Below are 18,140 nucleotides of genomic sequence, written 5' to 3'. Positions count from 1 at the left end.
TAGCAGGTGTTTCGGTTCAAGTATATTTGACTCCAAGCTGGCGCTAATATTGCGAAGTTGTGCCCTATGAGAACTGACGTGGAGAGGATTGTTTGTTTGTTTGTTTGTTTTAATTTCGCACAAAGCTACTCGAGGGCTATCTGTGCTAGCCGTCCCTAATTTTGTAGTGTAAGACTAGAGGGAAGGCAGCTAGTCATCACCACCCACCGCCACCACTTGGGCTACTCTTTTACCAACGAATAGTGGGATTGACCGTCACATTATAACACCCCACGGCTGGGAGGCGAGCATGTTTAGCGCGACGCGGGCGCGAACCCGCGAACCTCGGATTACAAGTCGCGCGCCCTACGCGCTTGGCCATGCCGGGCCAACGTAGAGAGGAAGGGAGGTCTTGATAGGTGGTGCATCGAAGTGTATTTCGTCTTAGCTATCAGAGGCAGTGAGTTGATTATAGAAGAACAGGACGTTCTATTGAGTTGCTGTGTGTTGATAGAGACTGTAGAGAAGAGAACTGATTTAGCTGTTGTAAGATGCTGGTTGTAGGAATATTCAAAATTCTATGCTTTATTTATTCCATATACACATATATAATACATATTATTGTGGAGGTTTAAGAAAGGTTCTGTTAGTTTACAAATCTTACTGCGTTTTGCAAACTTAATTTATTGTATTACTAATTTCCAAATTATTTTCATTACTTTATCAAAAGTGGACATAAGTTTGGTATAGATAAGCTGTTATAGTCTCGCAAACTCAATTGCGTAATTAATAGAACTGGTTTATTTATTTTAGCAGAAAGTTACATATAAACCATCCGCAATACGTCCGCGTTAGGAATCGAATGAATAAATTTAGCATTACAAGCCATTTAGTTTACTATTGAGACAACAGTGGGGTTATAATTGCTAAATATTATTTGAAAATTATTAGAAACATGTTGGCATAACAACAGTTAAAGTAATGCGGGAAACGTTTTCAAGCCAGAGTACAGAAACACACAATCACATGTGCTTCAGAAGGTCAGACGATTCTGTAAGTGGGAATATGGAGTGAAAGTGGTTGTATAGTCAAAGAAACTGTAAGTGATCATAAAAAGTAGCTGCTTTAAATTTTGTAAAGCACCGCTACAAATTATATATTGTATACAATAGTCAAACGTCTGAGAGCTTAGCTAAACGTGAATATTACCTAAAAGTAGGTAGCAAAATAAATAGGAAATTATTAACCTATGATAAAAATAAATATGATAAATACCGAGTCAGTTAGAAATTATGTTAATTTTTACCGGTTTTTTTGTATATTCATCTTATTTGTTTAGATTTAAATTATTGTCGAGTGAGTTTGTTAAAAAGGTGTGTTTTTTTTCAGACAGAAACCAACATATGATCCTCTGCTGTGTACATAAAACAATGATCAGGATGCCACTAAAACCTGGCATAGCCAAGTGGTTAAGGCGTTAGACTCGTAATCTGAGGGTCGCGGGTTGGGTTCGAATCCCTGTCACACCAAACACGTTCGTCCTTCTAGCCGTTTGGGCGTTATAAAGTTACCATCAATTATGGTAAAGAGTAGCCCAAGAGTGAGCAGTGAATGGTGATGACTAGCTGTATTTCCTCTTGTCTTATATTGCTGAATTTGGAACGTATAGCTCACTTGTAGCTTTGCGCGAAATTCAAGAACAAACTACGGTATGTTTCGAATTTGTTGTGGTTTATAAAATATACGTGCATCCTATACAATGACTAAAAGTCTTTAGCGCGGAAGATTTTCACTCTACCTTTGGTTATTCGCTTTTATTTCAAACAAAGGAATTTCATTACTACATATAACGTATTAAAGAAATTCTGAGGCAGTAATCTAAAACACGAGGAAAGAAAAAAAAAACTCAACCCTGGGTGTATAAATCACTCAGCTGTTTCCACACAGCCAGACAATAACCTTTCTGACAGAAGCTAAATGTAGCGTAAAATCGCACTTCGTCAGTACTTCTTGAATGAAACATGGAATAGTACAGAAAAACGGTTAACGTCAACTCTTACTTGTACGGAGTTTTTCGAGCGAAGCTTTGGTGGTTATTTTTCGTCAACACTTCCTTCCGTTTTTACTGTGTTGTTTCCTGGCACCCAAGGTGACTAGTAACAATTAAAAACTACGTGATACGCCATAACAGAAAACTCATTAACGCGCCTCATGAAAGCTAAATTCGTGTTCGAAAAAACGAAAACGTAAACTTTTCTCTTACGTCTTCACAAAAGAAGCTTCAAAACCATTTTCATGAAACGTTTACCTTCTCTTCAGAACTGTCTGGATTCTTCTATTAAGTATATTACTCGCTAATTGAAATGCTTACATTTGATGTTCAACGTAAAAATGTTAAAAACAGACTAGAAAACAACGTGTAATAGAAACATTAGATACGTTTCTCGCTGTTGAAAACTGTTAACTAGAAATTAGTAAAATTAGATTAGTAATTAAGATATGATTAAAATAAATACACATAACTATATGTCTACTGCATAGAACTTATGCGTTTTACGTATGGTCTACCACAGGACCTACACAATATGTCACTTTCACCAACCAGAAATAGTGTGTACACACTGCCATTGCACAATAATCTGGTTCACATAAACCCATTGCTAGATATTATACTTTTCTTTATATCTACCATACAATATCTATGCTATTGCAAGCCATCTACAATATATACGGCCCGGCATGGCCAGGTGGTTAAGGCACTCGACTCGTAATCTAAGGGACGCGGGTTCGAATCCCTGTCACACCAAACACGCTTGCCCTTCCAGCCGTGGGGACTTTATACCGTGACGGTCAATCACACTATTCGTTGGCAAGAGAGTAGCTCAAGAATTGGCGGTGGGTGGTGATGACTAGCTGCCTTCCCATCTAGTCTTACACTGCTCATTTAAGGTCGGCTAGCACAGATATCCCACGAGTATCTTTGTGCGTAATTAAAAAACAGACAGATGTCTTCATACAGAGTCATCACAAAAGTATTACATCTGAACAAGTTCTGTAAGAACACTTAACAATATCATTAAAAAGAAGACAATTCCCTTTAAGTATCATAGTTTTAATATTCCGCTACTTTGACGCCACTGGTATCTTGGAAAGCATATGCAAAGATGGGGTCATAAGATCTAGGATCAAAGCCCCCAGGAAGATTCTGGAATGTGTTTTATGCCTTTAATATCTTAATAATCATTAGATGATTGCACTGTGAATTTAGACATACATATTGCTTATTGCAACGTATTCTGACACACACAGAGTTAGAAATACGTTGCATAAACAAAAATATCAGTGTTTATTAACTCATCTTACTACACGTTGAAGAAAGTACTTGTGACTAATTCTACATGAATTTTCCCGCCATTTTACTTATAAATATTTATTATTATTTTAAATTATTTTCTATGATTTTAATTTTAATTTTTGTAGAATTGATATGTATATAAATCCGTATTCTGCGTTAATTGTAACAGCTCTCCTGCTCTGTTATTACTAAAAACACTTTGCTTCGTAAGTTCCCTACGATATAAACACCACAAAGGGACTTACTGGTAGCACAATATATTCCTTAGGAAACCTACTATTTTACGTTGTGTGTTTCGACTCTTCTGTTGCACACTTCCGGTTTATTCACGATCTTAAACACACCGTGGTTTGGTAATCCCATTAGTGTGTGTTGTAGAACACTTAGTTTCATTCGTTATCTTTAATATGGAAAAGACAGAAAGAGACACGAAAATATGACGTTTTTTTTTGTATTTCTTATAGTTTGTGATTATTCAGACTGACCTATGAACAGCCTGAAATTTGACAACATTGGGCTAAACCTTAGGAAATTTCATTCTGCTGGCCTCCCAAAAACTCGGCGGTTCGTCTGAAATCTTATAACGCTAAAATGTGGATTTCATATCCACGGAGGGCACAACACAAATAGCCATTGCTTTGTGATTAACAACAAACAAGTTATTTTGCTGTTATGCCACGAGACGGCCACGTCACTCTGAACTGTTTCCTGAAGAATACTCCAGGGAATAATTTTAGTACTCGAGATGTGAAGAGAAGAGATAGTCCATTATGTAGCTTTTCGCTTAACTACAAACAAACCAACTGCATCTATGAAAAATAACTAACATAGTTATTCAAAGCATTCTTGTTTGGAAAGACCGAAGGACATGAAGTTGAGTAGATAAATATTACTCTAATTCCTTTACAAGTCCAGTTTGTTTTCTTGCTTGTAATTAAACACAAATCTATACAACGGACTATCCAAGGTATCTCTACCATGGGTATTGAAACCCAGTTTTAAGCGTTATAAACATTATCCTACTTTATTTATGTGTCCAGTTGTAATTAACACAAAGCTACAGTATGGGGTGTCTGTGCTGTGACCATTACGAGCATCAAAACCACGTTTTGACTTACCGATATGCCACTGAGGGGTCGTCTAATGTGTATAATTGTTTAGAATTAAAATATGTGATGTCATTTTATTTGTTTTGAATAGTTATCTGGTTAACATGTACAATGAGTTTTTTAATATTTCTTTTCTGTTGATATTCATTAATTTTCAAAAGATTTATATATTTTTAGCTTCTTAAAATTTTCTAGTCTAACAAGATGCTCAGATAATTTGTGGTTGAAAATATTCTTACCCCGAGACCTTTTGTAGGTTCTTTTTTCTTCTCTTAAGATGACTGCCTTGGAAATTCTCCACCATACGGCGGGCGACCCAGTTGCAACTGAAAAACAAAAAAAAAAGTTATACTGAATTACAATTAAATAGAAAGTAAGTTATTCTGAAACGTTTATCAGATGATCAAGCGATTAAGTGTCTAAAATATACTGCTATTCTGATCCTTGGTTAGATAATACACTAACTGTATTCCAATTCCATGGCCAAGCGCGTAAGGCGTGCGACTCGTAATCCGACATGTATTCCAATTTACAAGAATGGATAATTTGTCGAAAGTAATTGAAATAAATTGACCAATTTAAATGATGGACAAAACAAGCTATATAATTTAATTTTTTGTCTATCGCAAAGCTGCACAATACATTGCAGGAAAACAAACCACGGATTTTATCGTTATAAGTTCATACATTTGCTGTTGACCCAAAAGTTTGTTTTGTTTTGTTTTGAATTTTGCGCAAAGCTACACGAGGGCAATCTGCGCTAGCCGTCCCTAATTTAGCAGTTTAAGACTAGAAGGAAGGCAGCTAGTCACCACCACCCACCGCCAACTCTTGGACTATTCTTTCACCAATGAATAGTGGGATTGACCGTTACATTATAACACCTCCGCGGCTGAAAGGGCGAGCATGTTTGTTGCGAGTTGCCCCCCAGTGGCTCAGCGGTATGTCTGCGGACTTACAACGCAAAAAAAGCCGGGTTTCGATACCCGTGGTGGGCAGAGCACAAATAGCCCATTGTGTAGCTTTGTGCTTAATTCAAAACAACAACAACAACAATTGAAGCGAGTAAAATGTGTCTTCCCGTAGGTCATTCTGTTGAGAGCTAAAGAAACAGCGAAAAAAATTAAAATACAGAGTAAGACGATGAATGTTTGTTAATGCTGTCACAATACAGCATTGAGCTAAAACATTTTTTTAACATCGTAGTTAAAGCTCGTTAACAAAGTTGCTAAATAGAATTATAGCACGATAAACAAAATATCATGCAAAAAGCGATATAAAAAAATACAATCATATCATCACATTGATCCTCTAACCATTCCTACTAAACTTGTTGCAGTGTGTGGATACCTAGGACTAAAGGCACAGTTCTAAAATGCGTTGAAAGAGTTCGATACTTAAATCACTCACGTACACGTAACATCATTATAAATGCATTTATAATTCATTCGTGATAGTTTGATAATTATACAAACCCAACTTAGAAATTATCAGGTCTTGTTTATTGGCCATGAATATAAATATAAATTTCATAGATAAAAGGCCCACCATGGCTAGATGGCTAAGACGTTCGACTCGTAATCTGAAAGTCGCGTATTCGAATCCCAGTCGCACGAAATATGCTCGCCCTTTTTAGCCGTGGGGGCGTTATAATGTTACGATCAATACCAACTATTCGTTGGTAAAAAAGTAGCCCAAGAGTTTGCGGTGGGTGGTGATGACTAAGTGCCTTCCCTCTGGTCTTATACTGATACATTAGAGAGAGCTAGCGCAGATAGTCCTCGAGTAGCTTTGTGCGAAATTCAAAAACAAATATACATACATAGATTTTAAAATAAAAGAATGCGGCTACAACAACTGTTGAGATTAAAATGATGAATTCGGCGAACGAACTTCAAAGTTAGGTAATGAACCGAATGTCAACATTATGAAGAAAACCACAGGAAAGAAAGGAAACTTATAATGATTAATAAATGACATTTGCTGAATAATTAAGAGATTGTTCTATTGAAATGGACTGATGTGAAAAGCGAGACAAAAACAGGACTTTTCGTTTTATGTAACTTCTAAAGAATAATAAAAATCGTTTAATTTTAAAAAGATGTCATTTCCTGATCGTGATGTTGGGTTTGCTGTTTGAATAGCAGTCTCGAAGTTTTTTGTTTTCCTTTTCTCTAATAGTCCTATGTAATGTAGATTGTCAATGTGATGAATGAGTTTCATGTAAAGAAAACTATAGCCCCGTGTCTCGAGGCTGCTTGTCATTTTGTGAGACATAGTTTATGGCATTTTTGTCGAAAACAAAAATAACTAGACACGTGTATGAAGAGTAATTACTAAGATCAAGATATATTTTTAACATCCATCTAATTTCCAGTACTACAAGCTATGAATCAGCCAACGTTTTTACATAAACAGTGTTCCACGTGGTGGAATGTAACAAAAACATCGTGCAACGATATTGGCCACAATAAAATTTGTTCGTTTCTTAGTTATGATATCTAAAGCAAAGATGTCAAATGTGCGAATGAATTATAAGACGTCATTGTTGTTATTATATCTAAATCTACTCGATATTGAGTAAAAGATAAATGTAACTTCACGAAACAAAAGAGAATTGCAGTTGTTCAGCTGAAACCTGCACATTGGGCTCTAAATGTGGCACTCATCGCGGGGATCGAACCCCTAATTTTAGCGTTAGAAACAAGGTTTGCGCTGAACCGCCAAATAAAAATGCATTAAGACTAAAAAGCTGGAAAATAAATAATTATTTTTCTCTAAGTTTAACAAACAAACGAAACAAAATTGTATTTCGAAGACAAAGAATGAAAAAAAAATTATTTAGGAATACACAATAATAAATTATGAAAACTATAAAATCAATGAAAATGAAAGGGAAAAAGGGACCATTAAAAATTGTATTTGGTAAATAAAATATTTTGTATTAATAAACAAAACAAAAGATGAACCAGAAAAGTAAATTTGAACACGAAGTTAAACTCTGAAAGAAAGGTATATTGAAAACTAGAAAGAAGTTATGAAACTTTATGAGTCAGTTAAAAGAGAACGAATAAAGATCTCGCTTAAAAAAGGAAAAGTTAGACAAAATGTTGAGATAAAAAATAAGATAACAGAACAAATAATTTCGAGAATAGTGATATAGAGGGAGAAAATTATAGAGAAAATACAGCGGGAGAAAAACAAAAGTTATAGGTTAAAGTATGCGAGACAGTGAAAATATGTTTTTTCACAGCTTTATCTTAGCGATTACAATAATAAAACTCTATTTCACACGATGATTACCATAGCCATGAAACAAATTGTCTCACTGACCATCTATTCTCTTGATGTTTCAAGTAGTTTTCCAATGCGAATGTCCCTCTGCGATTCCCAGAGATTTTAGTCTAAGTCAACAAGACATTGTAAGCCTCATTGCGTGCTTAAGTTGACGACTTTATCATGAAAGTGGTCTTATCCATTTCCAACAAAGATCTTTCACAAGGCTTAACTTCAACTTGTGGTCTGACCAAAATCGATGGTTGTACATCAACAATGCTTCTTAGCCAATGAAAGTAACTCGTAGATCATACATCAGTATGGAACTGATTCCTTAACTTAAAGGTAAAACCAAACGATAAATCACGACACTGTATCAATAATAGCACAATTTTGCTCGCGCATGTCTATTATTTACATCATAATGCTACTGAGGGTTATAAAATGTGTCTTGTAAGTGTCCAAAAACACAATGTTTATGGAAGACTGTTTGCAAGTGATAGTAGCCGTTAGTTATGTGGGGCGCCAATCAAAAACATTGGTATATAACAAGAATTTTAACCGAAGTTCTAAATCAGTTAATCACTAATGTTATTAAGGTTTTAAATCAGCATATCTTACATACATGGCTTGTGTAAATTAATAGCTGAAATTCTTTTAATCAGTAAATTAATTGATGAGACCTTGTTTTCCTTTTATTAAATATATTTTGTACACCACCAACACAAAGCGTGGGGTGCGCGTATACCCTGTTCGATTTTATTACTCATCAAAGTAAAATTCGTTTCGGCAGGGTTAGAGTAAATTAATATATGAAATCTTGGGCTTGACCAATTACATCAATCGAAACAATTTGACTTCCTAAATCTAAAACTGTAATAAGGTCTCGAATAGGTCGAAAGAAGAAGGAGTTATATTCTAAAAGTTTGTACCTAAAAAACAAAACAAAAAAACAAACTTAGAACCGTTCTATGAGCTATTATGCCGCGGCTAAAAAATAAAATGCTTTTAAAGTATGATCACTTCGGTATAGCCTTAACTGTATTTCATCTTTTGGGCTTATTAAACATACTTAATATTTTCTTTTATTTTTGTTTGTTTTGAACTTCGCGGAAAGCTACTCGAGGGCTATCTGCACTAGCCGTCCCGAATTTAGCAGTGTAAGTCTGGAGAGAAGGCAGCTAGTCACCACCACCCTCCGCCAGCTCTTGGGCTACTCTTTTACAAACGAATAGCGCGGTTGACCGTCACATTATAACGCCCCCACGGCTGGGAGGGCGAACATGTTTGATGTTACGGAGATTCGAACCCACGATCCGCAAATTACGAGTCGAGTGCCTTAACCACCTGGGCATGCCGGGCCTTATATTTGTTCTTCAAGACTATAAAACATAATTGATAAAATATTTGTTGTTTTTATTTTGTTCTCTCTCTCTCTCTATCCGAAACTTGTTTATTTTGGATCCTCACGTGAAACTACAGAAGAGTATTTCTAATTTTCAACGGATTGACAGGTTTCACTTTCTTTTTTGTATTACTTCAAACAATACAAGGTTGGTTGCTACTCTTCTAACATAAAGTTTATAGCTCACTTTTGTGCTAAAATCAGAGGTTCGATTCTCCTCGGTGGACTCAGAAGATAGTTCAATGTGGCTTTAGCTATAAGAAAACAAAATACAATTTTGTGATAACGAGACGCGAACCATGAGCTTTTGAGATCCCAGTCGCTAACCACCAGACCACACCTGAAGTAAATGTAACAAAAATAAAAAATAATTTACCTCATACTAGAAGAAGTCTCCTTCAACTGAATTACATGGTTGTAAATTAAGCTATGTTTATCTGTTAGTTAACAAAGTAATTCTAACAGCAACAAATTTAATGGTAACCTTTTTTTTTTTTTTGGTTACAAAGTTCAGGAGTTACTTGTGTAAAAGAAATAGAACACTAATAGAATATGGTTCATCCTGATTGGTCACTGTAATGTGCAAGTGTGAAATAAATGGAACACTAATAGAATGTGGTATCTTTGTTCATCCTGATTGGTCACTGTAATATGCAAATACAAGATCAATAGAACACTAATAGAATGTGGTATCTTTGTTCATCCTATTGGGTCACTGTAATGTGCAAGTGTGAAATAAATGGAACACTAATAGAATATGGTTCATCCTGATTGGTCACTGTAATGTGCAAGTGTGAAATAAATGGAACACTAATAGAATGTGGTATCTTTGTTCATCCTGATTGGTCATTGCGGCATTTTGAACTGAAAGTGAATCTTCTTTTAATAAACAAATTCTCATAACAAGAAACTCTATGAAGCGTACATATAAAAGAAAGGCCTGTCTAAGAATATAACGTAAGTCACGTCAGTACATGTGACTTTATTTACCTCACGTTTAGATATTCTGTAAATCTAACAATACGATACTTTAAATATCCAGCTAAAATTTATATAACACATGTTTATGCTGCTTAAAAAAATCAGTATCAGTATGTTCGGTTTTTTTCACTGTTTTTCATTCGAAAGCGATTCATCTCGTCCTAGAAAATTTTCGCTTGACTTTTATTTTGTTTCATACACTCAAAATGTATAACCAAAATAAGACGTACAAAAAACAATAACTCGTTATTCTTGTTTCCATCACTTCCAATTCAACAGTGATAGCTCGATTCGTAATCCGAGAATCGCAAGCTCGAATCCCTGTCACACCAAACATGCTCGCCCTTTCAGCCGTGGGGTCGTTATAATGTAACGTTGAGTCCCACTGTTCGGTAGTAAAAGAGTAGTCCAAGAGCTGGCGGTAGGTGGTGATTACTAGCTACCTTCCCTGTAGTCTTACACCGTTAAATTAGGGACGGCTTGCGCAAATAGCCCTCGTGTAGCTTTGCGCGAAATTCAAACCAAACCAAACCAACAGTGATGATAATATTAGTATTTTCCACGACATACCCACGCAAGTTTACGATAGTCAGCAGGAAAGTTACATTTGTATTTCGCTCAGTTATTTCATTGCTGTCGTAAAATGTTCGACATACAGAAAGGAAAGTCTTACTCTGTTATAATAACGATTTACATAGATTAATGCAATGGTGTGTCGCCGTAGATACGAACCGTAGCGCCATGGACGACTTGTTTAGCACCTAAATAATAGGTTCGTGGTGAATTATATTTATTGAAAAGCGTAATGTTGTCGAGGATAGAGATATAGTTGGAGGAAAACAGACGGCATATAGCCTTTACGAGGAAGAATAGTCGTATATATGCATTATCAAACGATGTGAAAGCAAAGAGAGCGTATAGAATTGGCTCAGAAATCAATATCCCAACCTAGTCCGAAGTGACATTTTCCTAAGAAAAACGTAGGTTATGGCTGCGAAACAGAACCTTATGACCCACCAACCAAAACAAACAAAAAAACATTGAAATATATATAAAAATATCTCCTGGCACTGTTATCGAAATAATAAGCAAGGATTTAAAACTGGCGAAGAATCACAGCTCATACGTTTACAAACCTGCAACCATAACTTTAAAATATCAAATACTTTCATCGCAAATAAAACAGTAGAAGAAACTGGAATCACTGCAGTAGTGTTTTTATTATATTTCACATAATTTTTGTATTTTGTTGTTTATTATTGTTGTAAGAAACGAATATAACGTTTTTGTTCATTTACAACTCTAACGTTTTCGTCGTGTATGTTTACGTTCACATGTCAAATCTAAATTTAGATTTATTATTATTTATACACGTTGCATATCAAAATTTACATGTCAGACAATGACATAAATCTATATATAAATGTGTAAAATAATAAATCCTTTTGCCGATAACATACATGGACACATCATGTGCAGTATTTTATATTTCTAGTTTATTAACATGGATATATCATGTGCAATGTTTTATATTACTAATTTATTAAAATAGGCATATCACGCGCAGTAATTTACATTACAAATTTATTAACATATACATATTATATGTAATATCTTATATAGCTAGTTTTATTTGTTTTTGAATTTCGCGCAAAGCTACACGAGAGCTATCTGTGCTAGCCGTCCCTAATTTAGCAGTGTAAGACTAGAGGGAAGGCAGCTAGTCATCACCACCCACCGCCAACTGTTGGGCTTCTCTTTTGTGGGATTGACCGTCACATTATAACGTCCCCACGGCTGAAAAGACGAGCATGTTTGGTGTGACGGAGATTTGAACCCGCGACCCTCAGGTTACGAGTCGAACGTCTTTACCCACCTGGCCGTGTCAGGACTATAAAACGTTTATATACAACGAATCCCTGCCTCTACCCAAACACGTACACGTAGTATTTCACCCCTGGTAGGCCCACCTCCTCAACTCTCTTACAAATCTTATTCAATATGCACTGTCGTATGAGGAATCCAACTGTGTTTCTCAACAACTAAACTGAAAAGAACTAAATGAAAACACTATGATTTTTTTCTTGGTAGTTGGGGCAATTCTCTTTCTAAACTTTGCCTTAGGTAATAGTATTATTGTAATGCATTGTCTGTAGAGATCCTTGTGAAGCCACTTATCATCAGGAAGTATAAGGATAACCAGAAGTATCTCTGTCAAGATTCATAATACATCGGAAGAAAGACGTCAAAAATGTTGTATTAAAAGCTTACTTAAAAGTATAAGGTAGTAAAAGATAAACGTAGTTACCAGTACAGCAGATGGCGGGTTATAAGTTACAGAGGAAAAAGCCGTAATAGAGACTAAGAAAGAATTTCCGTTGGTGCTAATAAAAATACTATACGGAAGAAAGAAGCACGACTACTGAGATATCAGGCATGCTCACAGAATCGTCGGAAGACTTTAACCGGCAAAGCCAAAGAGGGAAGAGTGGTTAACTTTAGGGCAATAGAAAACTACTGAAACTGTTGTATCCGTAAAAAATCCACAGCAAAAAAAAATCCTCATATTGTATTCAATCTTTCACGGAATTGCAGATGTCGTGTGGATTCTACTGTTTTACTAACAATTACACAGTTAGCGTAATTATTTCAGAGATTCGTTGTAGATCTATATTTTAAAATACAGTTTATAGTGTAGAATTATCCGGCGTCCATACATTTGCAGCTGAAACATAATCTGGGATTAAAATCATTACTGTGAAGATTGTTGAATGGGAATCTTTGCTTTCTTATATATTTTAATATGAAATCTATCTTTATTTTTTGTAGGGTTATAAAATGCTCACTGGCAAAGAAACTGGGCATAATAAACAGAATGGAGTAATTAATTGTTAATTTTGTTAATGCCTGGTTCACAGTTAATAGATTAACACTAATTAAGAAGCATTTGATAGAAAATATAGGTGCAGTGTCCGTGTTTGCTTCATAGGTGCACTGTTGGTAATTTCCTAAACCGCAAATCTCTCAAATGGAGAATTTTAAAGAGGTTTTTATGTTCAAAATTTTAATGGCAGAGTTGTTGCGAAACCGTGAATTTAAAGGTATTGCAAGTCCACGATGGCGGCTTCCAAGGTCTGTTCATCTAATACGTACAAAACTAGTCTTGATGGAGCCGTAAGGACAAAACGTTGATTGAAATAAAAATGTTTCTATTGTTTTTCAAAGAGAACGGTCAGTTTTTCTCTAACTTTAAAAACAAGCAGAAACAAAAACTAATTGAACTAATTGAAAAATCCTAGGGTACAAACTACAATGTGAGATTATAAAATGTACCCTAGATTTCGGTAGGTGAATGCGGAAGTAGGACTCACATTGTGTTGGGAATGTACCCTCTATATCAAGTGTGATATAGGTGTGGACTTTGTGGGCTTGAGCACCCACATCTCGCTCTCCTAATTTCTATATCTTTTGTTGCTCTTTCATTTCTTATGTGAGACTGGCGAATGGAAGTTAAGTGTGGTTTGTTTTGGAATTTCGCGCAAAGCTACACGAGGGCTATCTGCGCTAGTCGTCCCTAATTTTGCAGTGTAAGACTAGAGGGAAGGCAACTAGTCATCATCACCCACCGTCAACTCTTGGGCTACTTTTTTACCAACGAATACTGAGATTGAGCGTCACATTATAACGCCCCCGCGACTGCAAAGGCGAGTGTGACGATGATTCGAACTCGCGACCCGGATTACGAGTCTAGTGCCTTAACCACCTGACCATGGAGTATAAGATTGACAGACGGATATTTTAATTAAATTTTTAATACCCCTACCAGCCGTCTTTAGAATACAATGGGGATAAGGCTTGGTAAGACCCTTATCCTTGACAAAACTCTAACAATAAAATTATCATTACTGGACCTTGGAATGGCCATTTTTTCCTTGTCTTTGGAAACACCGAAAGAAAAAAAAAACTTAAAATCGAATTCGTTTACTCGATCAACTGATGTAAAGAAAAATGCAGGATTATCTTCTTCGCATTAAAGTAAATATATATATATATATATAACAGATGTTGCGTTCGTTTAATCAAGTCACGGTAACACCACGAAAAAGAACATTATGATGATAAGAGAGCCACCAACTTTTCCCAGCCGATACGTAGACCAATCTGATTATTATAGTACATCTGAGGTTAGATGTCCCTAAAAGTCTAACTCAGCACGAGATCAGAAATCTGACAAGCTTCCATTTCCTAAATCTCTCTGAAAGAAACTGTTATCTTGTCTTACTGAAGAATTGTCTGCTTGTAAAGTTAACGCGTTGGGCTTACAAGTAATATCTGATACAACATTGTTTTTAGACGCTCTACAAGAGACAAAGAACCATAAGATAACTAACTGCAGGCAGTTGAGATGAATCGGATGTGAGACATATTGTCACTGAACAATGAACGTCGATAAAACCCGATCCACATGGCAGTATAGTTTGTTTTAGGGCAAAGCTACACACTGGGCCATTTTCACGCTGTCCACCACGAAAAATGTAGCCTCGGATTTCCGCGTTGTAAGTCCGAAAAACTTACTGTTTATCTACCAGGAAACCTAAAGTTTAGTAGTAAAACTCCATTAAGAAACACACTAAGAAGTTATAAATTGCACTGCGCAGTAAAATAAACACTGATACCTCAAAAGAAAAGCTTACTTTCATGAACATAACCCTAAAATTTAAATGGGCTTTTCATGGTGTATTTAACAAAAAATTCATGACATCATAAATAATAGTCATATGTTTATCACAAGACGAAACATTCACAAACACTTTTTTTTTTACATTCCAAAGTAAACTTTGTTCTTGAAACACAATATTTGATAATTAACTTCATGTTAAAAGGATACTAAAAACCGCCAAACGAAAAGAACGGAAAAGAATCATATAGCATTTTAATACATTCCTCAACCAAGACTGTATAATACTTAGAAAAGTGTTTTCACCGAATATACAAACATAACTCCTAAACTCGCGGCTGCTACAGCAGTTGTTAACATTTCTAGAAGAAAAGTAATACTTTCTGTGTCCCAGAACGGTTGGTATGGGTATTAACCCTTTTATTGATAAGCGGAGAACAACGTTTCGACCTTCCTCATCTTCGGGTTAGCCATACAGCCGTTCTGAGATACATTTTTGTTTCAAGTGGGGTTCTCATTATCAAGAGATACACTTTTTTTTACCTAATATTTCTATTGAGCTTAAGAAAGTTAGCGATCATATGCTTAGTGGATGTTGTGCTCTGTCTGTGAGAACATGAATTTCAGTGTTTCAAAAACAATTGCCTGAAACGTCCGTTCCACACTTTAGGGCCGCAGTTGCGCTAAAATGGTCATCAAATCCCATTATCCGATTAGAGTAGACCAAGAATTGATGGCGGGTGCTGTTGTTTAACTGCCTTTTCTCTATAAATTCAGTACTAGATCAGTAACAGCCAAAACAGGCGGCTTTTGCTTAGCTTTTCGCGAAATTATGACACAAATAAACAAGGTGGAGGTAGGTTAACCTTTGTAGGCGTATGCTACTTCCTCCAGGTAGGCTAACCTTCGGAAGCTTATACTATTTTCTCCAGGTAAGCTAACTTTCGGAGGCTTATGCTACTTCCTCCATAAGACATTTTTGTTTCCTCCTCAGATTAATGTTTGCTATTATTCATTAATGGCGATTCTTTTCTTGTGAACAAGGAGGACTTCATTTTACCAATGAAGAATGGTCAATTGCGGAAAAGTAAATGTTCTTAAACTCATAAATTATTTACAATGAACCCAACTATGAGGCAAAACTTTCATCATAAATTGTCTTCAATGTACTGTGTATGTATCTATTAATAATCAAAACAAGGAAGAAATACCCTCGTCAAATACTCCAAGTTTTCACCTCTGGCCATCCTGGTCTTCACGTTCTACGTCCAGCATGGCCAGATGGGTTAAGGTATTCGACTCGTAATCTGAGGGGCGTGGGTTCGAATCCCTGTCACAAAATACATGCTCGTCCTTTCAGCCGTTGGGGCGTTATAAGTGACGGTCAATCCCACTATTCGTTGGTAAAAGAGTAGCCCAAGAGTTGGCGATGGGTGGTGATGACAGGCTGCCTTCCCTCTAGTCTTACACTGCTAAATTAGGGACCGCTAGCACAGATAACCCTCGTGTAGCTTTGCGCGAAATTCAAAATCAAACAAACAAACTTCACGTTCTCAAGGGCGACTAAGTCTTTAACATGACAATCTCATGGGATTGAGTTACCTCGACAACTCTTACACTTAACATCATCTTTACCAAGAAATAAGACTCATTATCAAACAATATTATACAAGTGGGCACATCAGTAATAAGAATTGTTATGAACAATATTATACAAGTGAGCACATCAGTAATAAGAATTGTTATGAACAATATTATACAAGTGAGCACATCAGTAATAAGAATTGTTATGAACAATATTATACAAGTGAGCACATCAGTAATAAGAATTGTTATGAACAATATTATACAAGTGGGCACATCAGTAATAAGAATTGTTATGAACAATATTATACAAGTGGGCACATCAGTAATAAGAATTGTTATGAACAATATTATACAAGTGGGCACATCAGTAATAAGAATTGTTATGAACAATATTATACAAGTGGGCACATCAGTAATAAGAATTGTTATGAACAATATTATACAAGTGGGCACATCAGTAATAAGAATTGTTATGAACAATATTATACAAGTGGGCACATCAGTAATAAGAATTGTTATGAACAATATTATACAAGTGAGCACATCAGTAATAAGAATTGTTATGAACAATATTATACAAGTGAGCACCTTAGTAACAAGACTTATTATGAAACAATACTATACAAGTGGGCAGGATTTTTACCAATGAAAAGAGAAGACATAAATCCATGCACGGACAGAAGTAACTCTAAAAACTTACATATAATAAAGTTGTGTCAAAAAAAACTGTTTGTTATTCCCCTGCTTGTGGTTAGGGCTCTCGACTCGTAACCTGTGTATCATGGTTTCGAATCTCTGTCATCGATCATCTATTTCTGGGTGCGTTGTAAAGTTACAGTCAATGCCATTGTTCATTGTTAAAAGAATTTGCTTCTTTGTAATTAAACACAAAGCTACACAATGGGCTATCTCTGCCTACCACGGGTACTAAAACCCGGTTTCTAGCTGTCTAAGTCCAAAGACAAACATATAAATAAAACTAAATCTTTAATTAATTTCATATAAAAGTTGGTTTGGTGATATTCATAACTACTGTTAATGATAGACGAATAAATAAATACATTGTTTAACATAACCTTTTTATTGAATGCTTGTATTAACTTTACTCACATTACGTAGGTTTAGTATGTTGCATTTGAAGGACTTAGAAGCCTCATCATGTCGTCTCAGCCCGTGTTGCATGTCGGTCATACTTTATCTAAGAACCTCCAGTGTAATTTCTATTAAAAAAGTATCCGTTATAAGGCTAACATGTACAAAGTCACCGTTACCTGCCTGCTTTCCATAATCCACCTATGATAAGACAATGAGGACATTTCTCTCGCGACCATTTCAATAGTATGATAGAACAGGAATTTATAGGCGTAACATCCGGTATCTTAACCTTCATGTTTGTGAATGGAATAACAAGAATATCCGTTTCGTGGTTCAGCTGCTTGAGATACACTACTATTGAATATATATATATCAGGATGCTTCTTGTGTACATGTGACTTGAGTGCTTTGTTTCAGACTGAGAACTCTCTTTATTACGTTACGTACTGATGCCTGGCAACATGGACTGATTTTGCCACAGGCTTTTGATTTGTAGATTCTCGCCTATTACAAAACATTACAGTTTGCTTACTACAGGTGAGGGTGCGATTTGTTGCAAGTCTCTTTCTCGATGGTTCTGGTACACTAAGTCCATAACTAATCTTTTGTTTGTCATGATTTTAAGTACAAGAGGTGCAAGACATGGCCAGGTAGGTTAAGGCGTTCGACTCGTAA

At 35.8% G+C, this 18,140-nt stretch overlaps 1 protein-coding gene across 2 annotated transcripts in view; it reads right to left on the bottom strand.

Annotated features, from left to right (window-relative positions):
- Positions 1 to 18,140, bottom strand: part of LOC143239658 (muscarinic acetylcholine receptor gar-2-like) — a 123,814-nt gene that overhangs the window by 68,163 nt on the left and 37,511 nt on the right. For both annotated transcript variants that reach the window (XM_076480987.1, XM_076480988.1), the window contains one exon: positions 4,683 to 4,769. The gene's annotated coding sequence lies outside the window, so the exon portion shown is untranslated. The remainder of the gene's footprint in view (positions 1 to 4,682; positions 4,770 to 18,140) is intronic.

This window comes from Tachypleus tridentatus, chromosome 13, assembly GCF_004210375.1.
Source record: "Tachypleus tridentatus isolate NWPU-2018 chromosome 13, ASM421037v1, whole genome shotgun sequence".
Classification (NCBI taxonomy): Eukaryota; Metazoa; Arthropoda; class Merostomata; order Xiphosura; family Limulidae; genus Tachypleus; species Tachypleus tridentatus.
Note: the sequence above shows the minus strand (reverse complement) of the source record. Positions and strands in the feature narration are given on the sequence as shown.